Below are 10,703 nucleotides of genomic sequence, written 5' to 3' on the forward strand. Positions count from 1 at the left end.
CCGTGGTAGTGGCCCAATGACTTGCTTTAAACTACCATTGGTATGACTCCCATAAAGCAATATCTGTCATGGGATATATCGATATGAGATACCAAATAGATGCTTGATTGCAGCATGGTTAGAACATTTTAGGGTATGAATAAAATAGATATATCGATATCGATATGAATAAAATAGAAGTAAGAAATTTTAGGGTAGAACTAGGGTAGTAGAATCTTTAGCAAGTGTTTAATATAAATAGTTTATTTAGTAAGTGATTAATATAACTAGTTTATTTATATTAAGTGCTTAATAGAACTAGTTTATTTAGTAAGTGCTTAATAGAACTAGTTTATTTCTAGTAAGTGCTTAATATAACTAGTTTATTTAGTAAGTAGTTAATAAAACTAGTTTATTTAGTGTTAGGATTATATATAAGATATTTTTCAAATGTTTTTGTTCATATTTTCAACCATTGAAATGCAATGACCATCGATAAGTGCCTATGTTTTGCCGGAGTGTTGATTAATTTCCGTTCCGGCAAATTTTAGGCGCTCGATATGTCCTTTTTTAGCAAAGGTCATGCCGGATTTTTTGGGTTTTGCCGTCGAGTTATAATCTTTGAATTTTGAACACAAGAGATATCTGATGACGATGGGACCCCGGAGTGCGGATACTGCTATGATGACCGGGGTGTGTGCGATAGGTTTCCTCACCTGCAAAATGATAGGTTTTTCACCGTGAAGCTGGAAGAGACCTTTGATGTTTGTACGGTACGCAACAACAATCATTTCATCGTAATTAATATCATCACTTGCGCTTCTTTTGTTCAACGTGTAATTTATGGATTTTTTTCAACCGATTAGTACATCTCGTGCCATGCTAGACCATATGTATTGGAGAAGCTTGGTTTTGGTTTAGATGACTTTGAGAATGTGGAGACGAGGAGGGCTCACTTAAGAACTAAACATGGTTATGAGTTTCTGGTTAAGTTGTACAATGCGGTCGATCGCTCCCATTTCGGTTGCTCTAATTGGGAAGCTCTCCGCAAGGCATATGGATTTGAGGAGGGAATGCGAATAAGATTTGATATTCGTCCCGAAGATTATGATGATGATGATAATATCGACATCTGGGTGGATGTGGATATGCCTCCAGTTTTGCCTAGATGTGAGTTGGTCAAACTAATTTGTTAAGTTCAGTAATTTATGTTGTTAATTTAAAAATATTTGGTGTTCGTCCGTACTAAACTTATTTATTTATAATTGTCAGCTTATTTCTTATCTTCAAGAAATACTCGGAAGGTAGTAGACAACACATACTACAGCTATGACTCCAAGCTTAATTGTGAGGAGAAAGGTTATCTTGTCTCATTCATAGAAGATGTTGAGGCCTTCAAAACCAGTCACTCTATCAGCCCAAATTATACTAGATACATGCCACTAGTCCATAAATTGCTTGATGGTAACTTCATTGCCAAAAACATGGTAAGATTTTGTTAATGATGGTAACTTCATTGCGTACATTATTCTTAAGTAAACTACATTGGTAACTATATATGTTACTATTACGTTTTTGAATAGAGGCTCCCGAAGCAGGTTGTGCCTAACATGCTATTTACCGAAGGTGATATGCATATGGTTAGCTTACGACCAACTCCTTCAAAGGCTTACCATACTGCATACTCGATTTCTTCAAATGATGGAAGGCTCCAAATAAAGAATGGAGCAAAATGATGAATGCGCACGCACAAATAATTGGAGACAAAATGAATGTGCGCAAGCCACAAGTTGGAGATAGGTTTATGTCCATTCTCCATTATGGTGAAGGACCGGTTTATCTGTTTTATGGTATTTTAGCTAGGAGAGAGGAGTAGGTCCTAAGTATTAAGAACAATTAGTTAGTGTTGATTATATATGACTACAATGTCTTAGACTTGATGGTGATGTTGAGTAGGAGTAGTGATTATGAGTACTATGATGATGATGATTAGGAGTTGTTATTATAACTAGTTACCAAGTTGTTATATGATGTCTCATTGACGAAAATGATGATTATGAGGATTTATATGACAATGATATATTATGATGATAAGTTGTTAATGATATGATGATGATGATGATGATAAAATATTTATGTCATTGGGTGAAAAACTCCGGATTAGTTTCAAATGGATGGTCCAAAGTGACCATTGGTTACTTTGGATCCATGCACTTGAAACTAATCCAAGGTTCTTTCACCTAGTGATTTAATAACTCACTATAATGTAAAAACAATCTCTAAATTGCTACTGTATGAAAAACTGTATAAAGGTGTATGAATATGACCTAAAATTCAAAATAAATAGAATACGGAATAATAGTAGTAGCGATTGTTTTCAAAATCGCTACTAGTAATTAGCAGTAGCGATTGACCTGGAAAGCACTACTACTAAGTAGCTATAGCAGTAGCGAGTGCCAGTAGGCGCTACTGCTAAGCTTTAGTTGTAGCGCCGTATCAGTAGCGCGCCTGACCGCGCTACTGATAGGCCAAAAACCAGCGCTACTGCTAGGCTTTTCCCTAGTAGTGCATTGTTCGCTCCAAATTATCAGATCTATATTAATGCTTAAATTAATGTAGAATAAACCCAATGCCTATGAAGAAATTTAGTTTTTCATTGTTCTTGTAAGTATCTGTTGTCCTTATATTTGTCAGCTAGTTCTTCATGTACACTTTGCAGCTTATTTTCCCTTGTCCTCCATTTTTCTACACATCAGATCTACATTTGCTCTTGCCAAAATATTAATAAAACCAATGTTACTAAAGAAGTTTAGCTCCGCATTGCTCTTGTCAGCGCCTTCTGCCTGTATGCTGTATTTGCATTTGTACTCTGCATCTTAAGTTAAATAATCGCCATTTGTTCCTATATTTTCACATCTATATTTACTCTTAACAAAATGTAGAATATAGGAAATACTCTTGAAGAAGAGTGTGAGGTAAACTTCTTGAATTGCCCCCCCCCCCCATCAATATGGACAAGGCCTTTATAGAGCCTGTCTTCACTACTAATGTAAGTTTGTCCTCCTCGAGCCTTCAAACTTTGTTGTTTATATTTGGATAGCTATGAGTGCAAATGCTGTTTATTTTTGTCGTCTGCATCAAATTGCTTGTTCAAAGTTTATAAAGTAGAAGTACATAAACATAAGTTTGTTGTTCTCAATTTCAGTCTTTAGTTTTACAATCTAGTTCCTTATTCATACCATGTAAATTAAACTAAACATAGAAAGTTATCTTCTTTAGCACTATGTGTATGCTTGTGTTCTTGATCTGTAATCCATTGGTGTGGTGAGACTACCAACAACAGCACAATGTCATATCCTGCTATGTCTCAACTATGAACAATGCCATATTATATTAATGTTATTTAAATCGTGTCTCTTTATTTACCAATCTGAAATGGTATAAATTGATAGTACACTCACCATTCATGCTTCTACGTTGTTTATAACTACATCTATGCTTGTGTTCTTGATCTGTAATCCAGTGGTCTGGTGAAGCTGGCCGCTCCCGCACAATGCCATTTCCTGCCGTCTTAACTATGAACAATGCCTATTATGTTAATGCTATTTTAAACCGTGTCTCTTTATTTCTGACAAAGAAATGAGATGAATTGACAACGTTGATGCTTATACGTGCAAAACCTGTTATCTAACTACTTGTTTCTCTTTCAGGGTGGCAACACTGCTGCTAGGAAGAACTGCCACAATGATCGTGAAACAAACCCAATGTTTGTCCCTCTAACACATATTTCAGAGGAGAAGGCAACACATATTGAGGGTAGGGATACAACCACGAAGTCACATCTTGATGTAGTGACAAACTTACTCAGTGACACAAGCTCGATGAAGTCGCCGCCTGAATCTGTTCGACTTCTTCAGTCTGAAATTCAAGCAGAAATACATGCTTCCGCTCAAATACGACTGGAACTCCAATCTATATGCAAGATTGACCATAAGTACATGACGTTTATTGATGCTATGCAGCTTAAGTTGGTTGATATGAGCGCCAAAGAAGCGCAGTCTCATCAGGTTGTTAAGTTGCTTGCGCTGCAGCTGCTGGGCCGGGCTAACCTTTCTTGAACTGTATTGAAGTGTTGTCGGTTCTGTCTATTATTTTGTCAGCCTATTAACTTCCACTGGTGGTGACCTGCCCAGTTTATGTAATCTGCTGTCTGGTTGCCCTTTAATATCACTGGCGGCAAACTTTGATGCCGAGGGGATGTAATATGCTGTAATTTATTTGTTGTATAGTCTAGGTTTATTCTTGGTTGGTATGCTGTAATTTAGGCCGGAAGGTTCAGTGGATCTCAGTGTTGTCGGTCTTCAGGGCGGCCCGCTACTCATATGGGCCAAAACGTGGGCCTATAATCATCTTGGGCCATTAGCAGGTCTAAACCTTATGGTTGTTTCCCGCCTTTAACAGGCCGAGTAAAGTTCTGGCCAGCAGAGCCAGAGAATACAATGGGCTTTTAACAGGCTAAAACCTAGATTGGTCTAGCGTTGAGCCTAAAAATTCATGGGCCAATACAGGTCAAAACTGCCTAAGGCCCATGTTTGGCCCAAATAGGACGAGCAGTCAACAGGCCAAAATATATCTCGGGCCCGTTTGGCCCAATAAAATTATGTGCTTTAAGCAGGCCGGTATCTACACGGGCCATAGGCCCAAAAGGGTCAGGGGCCATTATCAGATGGGTTGTAGGCAGGCCGATATCCATGCGGGCCATAGGCCCAAAAGTGTCACGGGCCATTATCAGATGGGCTGTAAGCAGGCCGGATTCAACGCGGGCTGTAATTAGGCCCAACTGTTAGACAGGCCATTAACAAGCCGATAGGCCAGTTGGACTGAAATTTAGCCACGAAGACTACGGGCCATTAAGAGGCCTAAAGTTACTTCGGACAAGAAATAGCCCACTTTCTGCGTGGGGCGTTAAATGGCCTAAAGTTAAACTGGGCCGACAACGTCCCATATACTCGACGGGCCGCTAATAGGCCGCAACTATTATCGGGCCAAACTGGTAAACGGGCATTTAACAGGCTGGAATACAAACTTGTCTTAGAATGGGCCCAAAGATACAGTGGCCTGTTAACGGGCCTGATCCGATATGGGCCGTAATTTAGCCCAAAACTCGGTAGGCTGTGAACGGGCCTGATCTGATATGGGCCTAAATTTAACCTAAATCATGGCAGGCTGTTAACGGGCCAGCCCACTAGTGTCTGAAAAAACATGGTGGGCCTTTAGCTGGGCCGGCCTTTTCACCGGCATGGGCCTCTATTGGGCCGGCCACGTGTCGACGTATCATACGCGCCTCCTGTCCAATGAGTGGATGAAATCTGTCCCAACGAGGATCTGACACGTGGTTCTGTCGGCCAATGAGAATTTTACACGTGGAAAATCCCCATTGGTCCGGGCTGTTAACGGGTTATCGGATCCAAAACTGGACCCGATAGCTTAATTAACGGTGAGCCGTTACGGTCGATGCCACGTGTCGGTCACCCTTGACGAAAGCACTTCTATGACGCGCGATTTATCGTCATGGAAGTGGACACTTCCGTGATGATAATTTTGGTCATGTCATGGAACACTTCTACGACAGCACAGGTATGACTATCTTGATTCTTTCATAAATTTGTCATGGATGTACATAGATGACAGAAAACGTGACCTAGTGTGACAAACACGTATCGTGACGGAAGTGTATTTTTTTTGTAGTGGTGGAGCCCTTCGTGGACTCGGGCAACCGTTATTCTTCGTGGGTTGAAGTCTCCATCAACGTGTATGTATGATAGCATCACCTATCGGAACCATGCCAAAAATCTCCGTGTCTACATTGTGTTTGCACCCTCCAAACTCCTCCCCTTTACCTTCATATGCAATGATTTACATTTCGCTGCTATACTCTTAGAATTGCATGTGTAGGTTGATTGCTTGACTTGTGTTAAGTTGCTAAAATCTGCCAAGACATAAAATTGGGAAAAGGCTAGATTTTTATTTTGTCAAGTAGTCTAATCACCCCCCCCCCTCTAGACATACTTTTGATCCTAAAAGTGGTATCAGATCTTTGGTGTCCATTTGCCTTGATTTCCATAGCTTTGGTGATCATAGCCTTGGTTTCACAACCTAGGAGAGTATGGTGTCTAGCGAGGGAAATTATCACCGTAGAGGTCCTTACTTTGATGGTACTAATTATGCTAGTTGGAAGCATAAGATGAAAATTCCTATTCTTGGACATAACCTCGCCGTTTGGGCTATTGTGTGTATTAGATTGCAAGGGGAATTCTTCGATGGGAGAGAACCAAATCACGAAGCAACTGCGAAAGAGTTGAAAATGCTGCAATACAACGCTCAAGCTTGCGATATCCTCTTCAATGGATTGTCCCCCGAATAATTCAGCAAAATCAGTCGTCTTGAGAATGCAAAGGAAATTTGGGATACTTTGATTGAGATGCACGAAGGAACCGTGTCTGTCAAGGAATCCATGTTCGATGTGCTTCAAAGTCAGCTTGACAAGTTCAAAATGAAGGATGGTGAAGGTGTCGCTGAAATGTACTCTAGGCTTGCTCTCATCACAAATGAGATGCTGGCTTAGGAAGTGAAGAGATGACTGACAGATTCATCATCAAAAAGATCCTAAGAGCCATGGATGGAAAATATGACACCGTGTGCACATTGATCTAAATGATGCCCAATTACAAAGATCTCAAGCCAACGGAAGTCATTGCACTACTAGGAAAAGGCCTGCTAGTGGCGCACCTGTTTTGGCTACTAATGGCGCACCTGTAGTGCGCCACTAGCATCACGCCATTAATTTTTTTTACTAATGGCGCACCACAGGTGCGCCATTAGTATATCCCACGGTGCGCCATTACTATCTGACTTAGTAATGACGCACCACATAGAAGTGCGCCATTACTAACATTTTTTTCAAAAAAATTTCAGAAATATTTTTTCAATTTTTTTTTTTTAATTTCACAATTTTTTTTTGTTTTTTTTCTTAGTCTCGGGTCACTATGGCTTTAGTCTCAAGCCAGTATGCTTAATCTCAAGTCAAATCACACTCCGTGGTCAAACTTCCCGGAAGGTCACCCATCCTCACACTACTCGAGCCCGAGCACGGTTAACTTCACAGTTCTATCCAACCCCAGCACCAGCTCACTTCACAAGCACTTGTTGATATGTCTATCATATCAATCCTATCAAACCTTGTTGATGTCTAGGACTTTGTTCATGTTCATGAGTGTGATGAAATTTTGAAAAAATATTTCAAACTTCCCGGTCATATTACGTATCATATTTTGAAAAAAAATTCCAAAAAAAAGTTTTTTTGAAACCAATTTTTTTTCTGTTGCTAGTGGTGCACCTAGCAAATGGTGTGCCACTAGTAAGTTTGAATTTTTTTCATTTTTCCCCTCTAGATCTTAAAAGCCCCGTATCTTTCGTTCTGTTAGGTTTTTGGGGATTTTGAAGATGTTGAACGCGGTTCCCCCCATTCAAATCGTATGTAACTTTTCGAGTAGATGATTTTTCATACAAAAAACTTTTTAATCCGAGTTCGTATGCAAAAGTTATGCCCATTTTACAAATTCCAGAGAGATTTTGCAAATAAAGTCGAAATTCATATTTGTAAATTTTCCCAACAACTAGACCACATATCACATGGGAAACTTATTTTATTTTAATTTTTTGACATTTCCATCATTTTCTTTTATTTTTTCTAAAACTGAAAAGGCGGTCCACAGGGGGGTGGTGGTGCATTCGGTGGAATTTTTGGGCAAAGTTAGTAATGGCGCACCGTGGGTGTGGTGCGCCATTACCTAGTTAAACTAGTAATGGCGCACCACACCCACGGTGCGCCATTACTAACTTTGAAAAAAATAAAAAAAATTGTTAGTAGTGGCGCACCGAGGGTGTGGTGCGCCATTACTAACTAGTAATGGCGCACTGTCCCCCTGGTGCGCCATTACTAGTTTTGAAAAAAAATAATAAAAAAAATGTTAGTAGTGGCGCACCGAGGGTGTGGTGCGCCATTACTAGTTAAACTAGTAATGGCGCACTAAACTAGTAATGGTGCACCACACCCTGGTGCGCCATTACTAGTTTTGAAAAAAAATTAAAAAAAATTGTTAGTAGTGGCGCACCGTGGATGTGGTGCGCCATTAGTATTTGGAAACTAATGGTGTACCAACACATGGTGCGCCATTAGTATATAGTAGTGGCGCACCACATGTGTGGTGCGCCATTAGTGTCCATATTATCTATAGCCCTTTTCCTAGTAGTGTTGGAAGAATTGTTGCTCATGAGATGTCACTCAAGGACAAAGAAGAGCTTCACAACAAGTCTAGTGGTCCTTATAAGGCCTCATGTGATGCTTCTGCCACATCAAGTGAAAAGCAAGTCTTCAATGAGGAATTGAGCTTAATGATGAAGAACTTCGACAAATTCTACAAGAATAGAAGCAAAGAGAGAAGTTCCAAATCAAGATCCTACCATGACAAAATATCGTCTAGTCGTGAACGTAATTGCTACAATTATGGAAGATCCGGACACTACTCCAATGAGTGTACAGCCCCATACAAAAGAAACGAAGACTCACCTAAAAGAAGAAGTAGAAGGGAAGAATCACCTCCAAGAGAGAGAAGGAGTAGAGATGATTGTTATGAACGAAGAACCTCTCACAGAAGCAAGGATTCCGAAAGGAAGGACAAGTCATCAAGGAGCTACACAAAACGATGACATCAAACTCATGTTGGTGAATGGGTATCCGGTTCTGACTCCGACCACCACTCCGAGAGAAGTTATCACTCCGACTCCGAATATACTCAAGATGAAGGTGTTGCCGGTCTTGCACTTGTGTCAACCAACTCCTATGACATATTTGACTCACCAAATGAAGGAATTGGAAGATGCTTCATGGCTAAAGGTCCCAAGGTATCACACCCCGAGTATATTGATTTCAATAGTGATGAAGATGATTTGCTAGGTGATGATGAGTAACTTGCTGACAATGCTAGTGATGAAACTACTATTAATCAAGATGAAACGAATGAAAATGATAAGAAGGAGATTGAGCGTCTAACTAAACAACCAAACACTCTTAAGTTAGCTCATGAAACTACTTTAGAAGATCATCGAGAACTTTTAAAAACTCATGAGAAGCTACGCTTCGAGAAGCTCAACCCAGAGCAAGAACATGGGTTCTTAAAAGCTATCAATGATGATCTTCGGAAGAAAAGTTCTTACATTGCCAAGCATTTACTCTTGTCTACTTACATGCCACAAGTAAAATCTAGCAACAAGAGTAAGAAAGATTCTTCTTCTAGTAGTAACAATAATCATGCAAAATCCAATATTGTTGCTCCTAGTACTTCTCTTGATTCCACTAATGATTCTCTTAGCCAAGTTACACTTGAGCAATAAAATAGCTTATTGAAGGGAATTATAGAGAAAGGTGTTTACAAGAGCCTTGCCGGAAGTAAGCAATTTGAGGAAATGGTACGCAAGCAAGGGATGCACCGGAAGAATCAAGGTGTTGGTTTTGAACGAAAATTCAATGCCAATGGAGTTGAGTGGGAAGAAGATCAATACCCCAAGACGAAGTTTGTTCCTCAACAAGAGATGTATGATCCTACTTCCTTCAAGGGGACACAAGCTCAAGATGATCTTCCACCACAAGACCACAAGCTAATAGCCAAGGACAAGCTTCAAGAGGAGATTAATGCATTTGAAGAAGCTACAAAGGCCTTGGTCAAGTGGGTTCCCAAGACTACGTCAAGTTCTACTTCATCGAGTACATCTACAACCCCAAGGATTCCCACCAAGATGATGTGGGTCCCGAAGAAGAAGAACTAGAGAGCTCATGAGGGTGACTCCGCCAACATACTTCACACATATTCATATTGGCAAGGACAAGTACAATCAACTTCCACATCTTCCACTAGTTCAAGGAGTCACAAATCCTCTTGTTGGTAAGTCAAGGGACAAGGTAACCTAATGCTTTCATGGACATCATCTTGTGTGTACTTCACTCTATGTCTATGGATATCCTTGTTTGTTCCTTGTGGGACTAACCCATGTAGGTATTGAAAGTACAACTCACTCAAATGGATTGCTCCAAATAATCTACATCAACATTGAGCATCCACATCTTCAACATCTACATGAAGTCATCATCGACAAAACCCAAGGTTAGCTCATCCCTCTAAAAAGGGGATATCACATCTGGGGGGAGCTTTACTCTAAGAATTGAGCTAAAGCAACTCTAATGGTGTGAACACAACAACGCTTTATGTAAAAGTGGTAACCCCACTTGTGTTTAGACGATGAGTATGACCTATGATAAAATGTTCTCATTTGACTCCTAACTCAATATACTCATATATAGATGACCTAGTCACATATTTCATTTGCCACATATTTCATTTGCCATCTTATTGTGTGAGCATGCTGGATGCATCATTTTATTCATTCAAGGACATTCATTTGTTGCTTTGATTGTTTGGTCTTTGCTTTTGCCAAATGGATGGATAAGAATTCCTAAGTACTCCTCTAGCTATCTATGCTTTTCTCGTCTCAAACTCTATTCATACTACATCACAAAGTTTGATCAAGTCAGTTTCGAATCCTCTGGGTGAGGAGCACTTAGAGCCACCGATTCGTCATAGAATTAAACTTCCAAAACCTCTTGATGT

Source organism: Aegilops tauschii, chromosome 6 (assembly GCF_002575655.3).
Source record: "Aegilops tauschii subsp. strangulata cultivar AL8/78 chromosome 6, Aet v6.0, whole genome shotgun sequence".
In the NCBI taxonomy this organism is placed as follows: Eukaryota; Viridiplantae; Streptophyta; class Magnoliopsida; order Poales; family Poaceae; genus Aegilops; species Aegilops tauschii.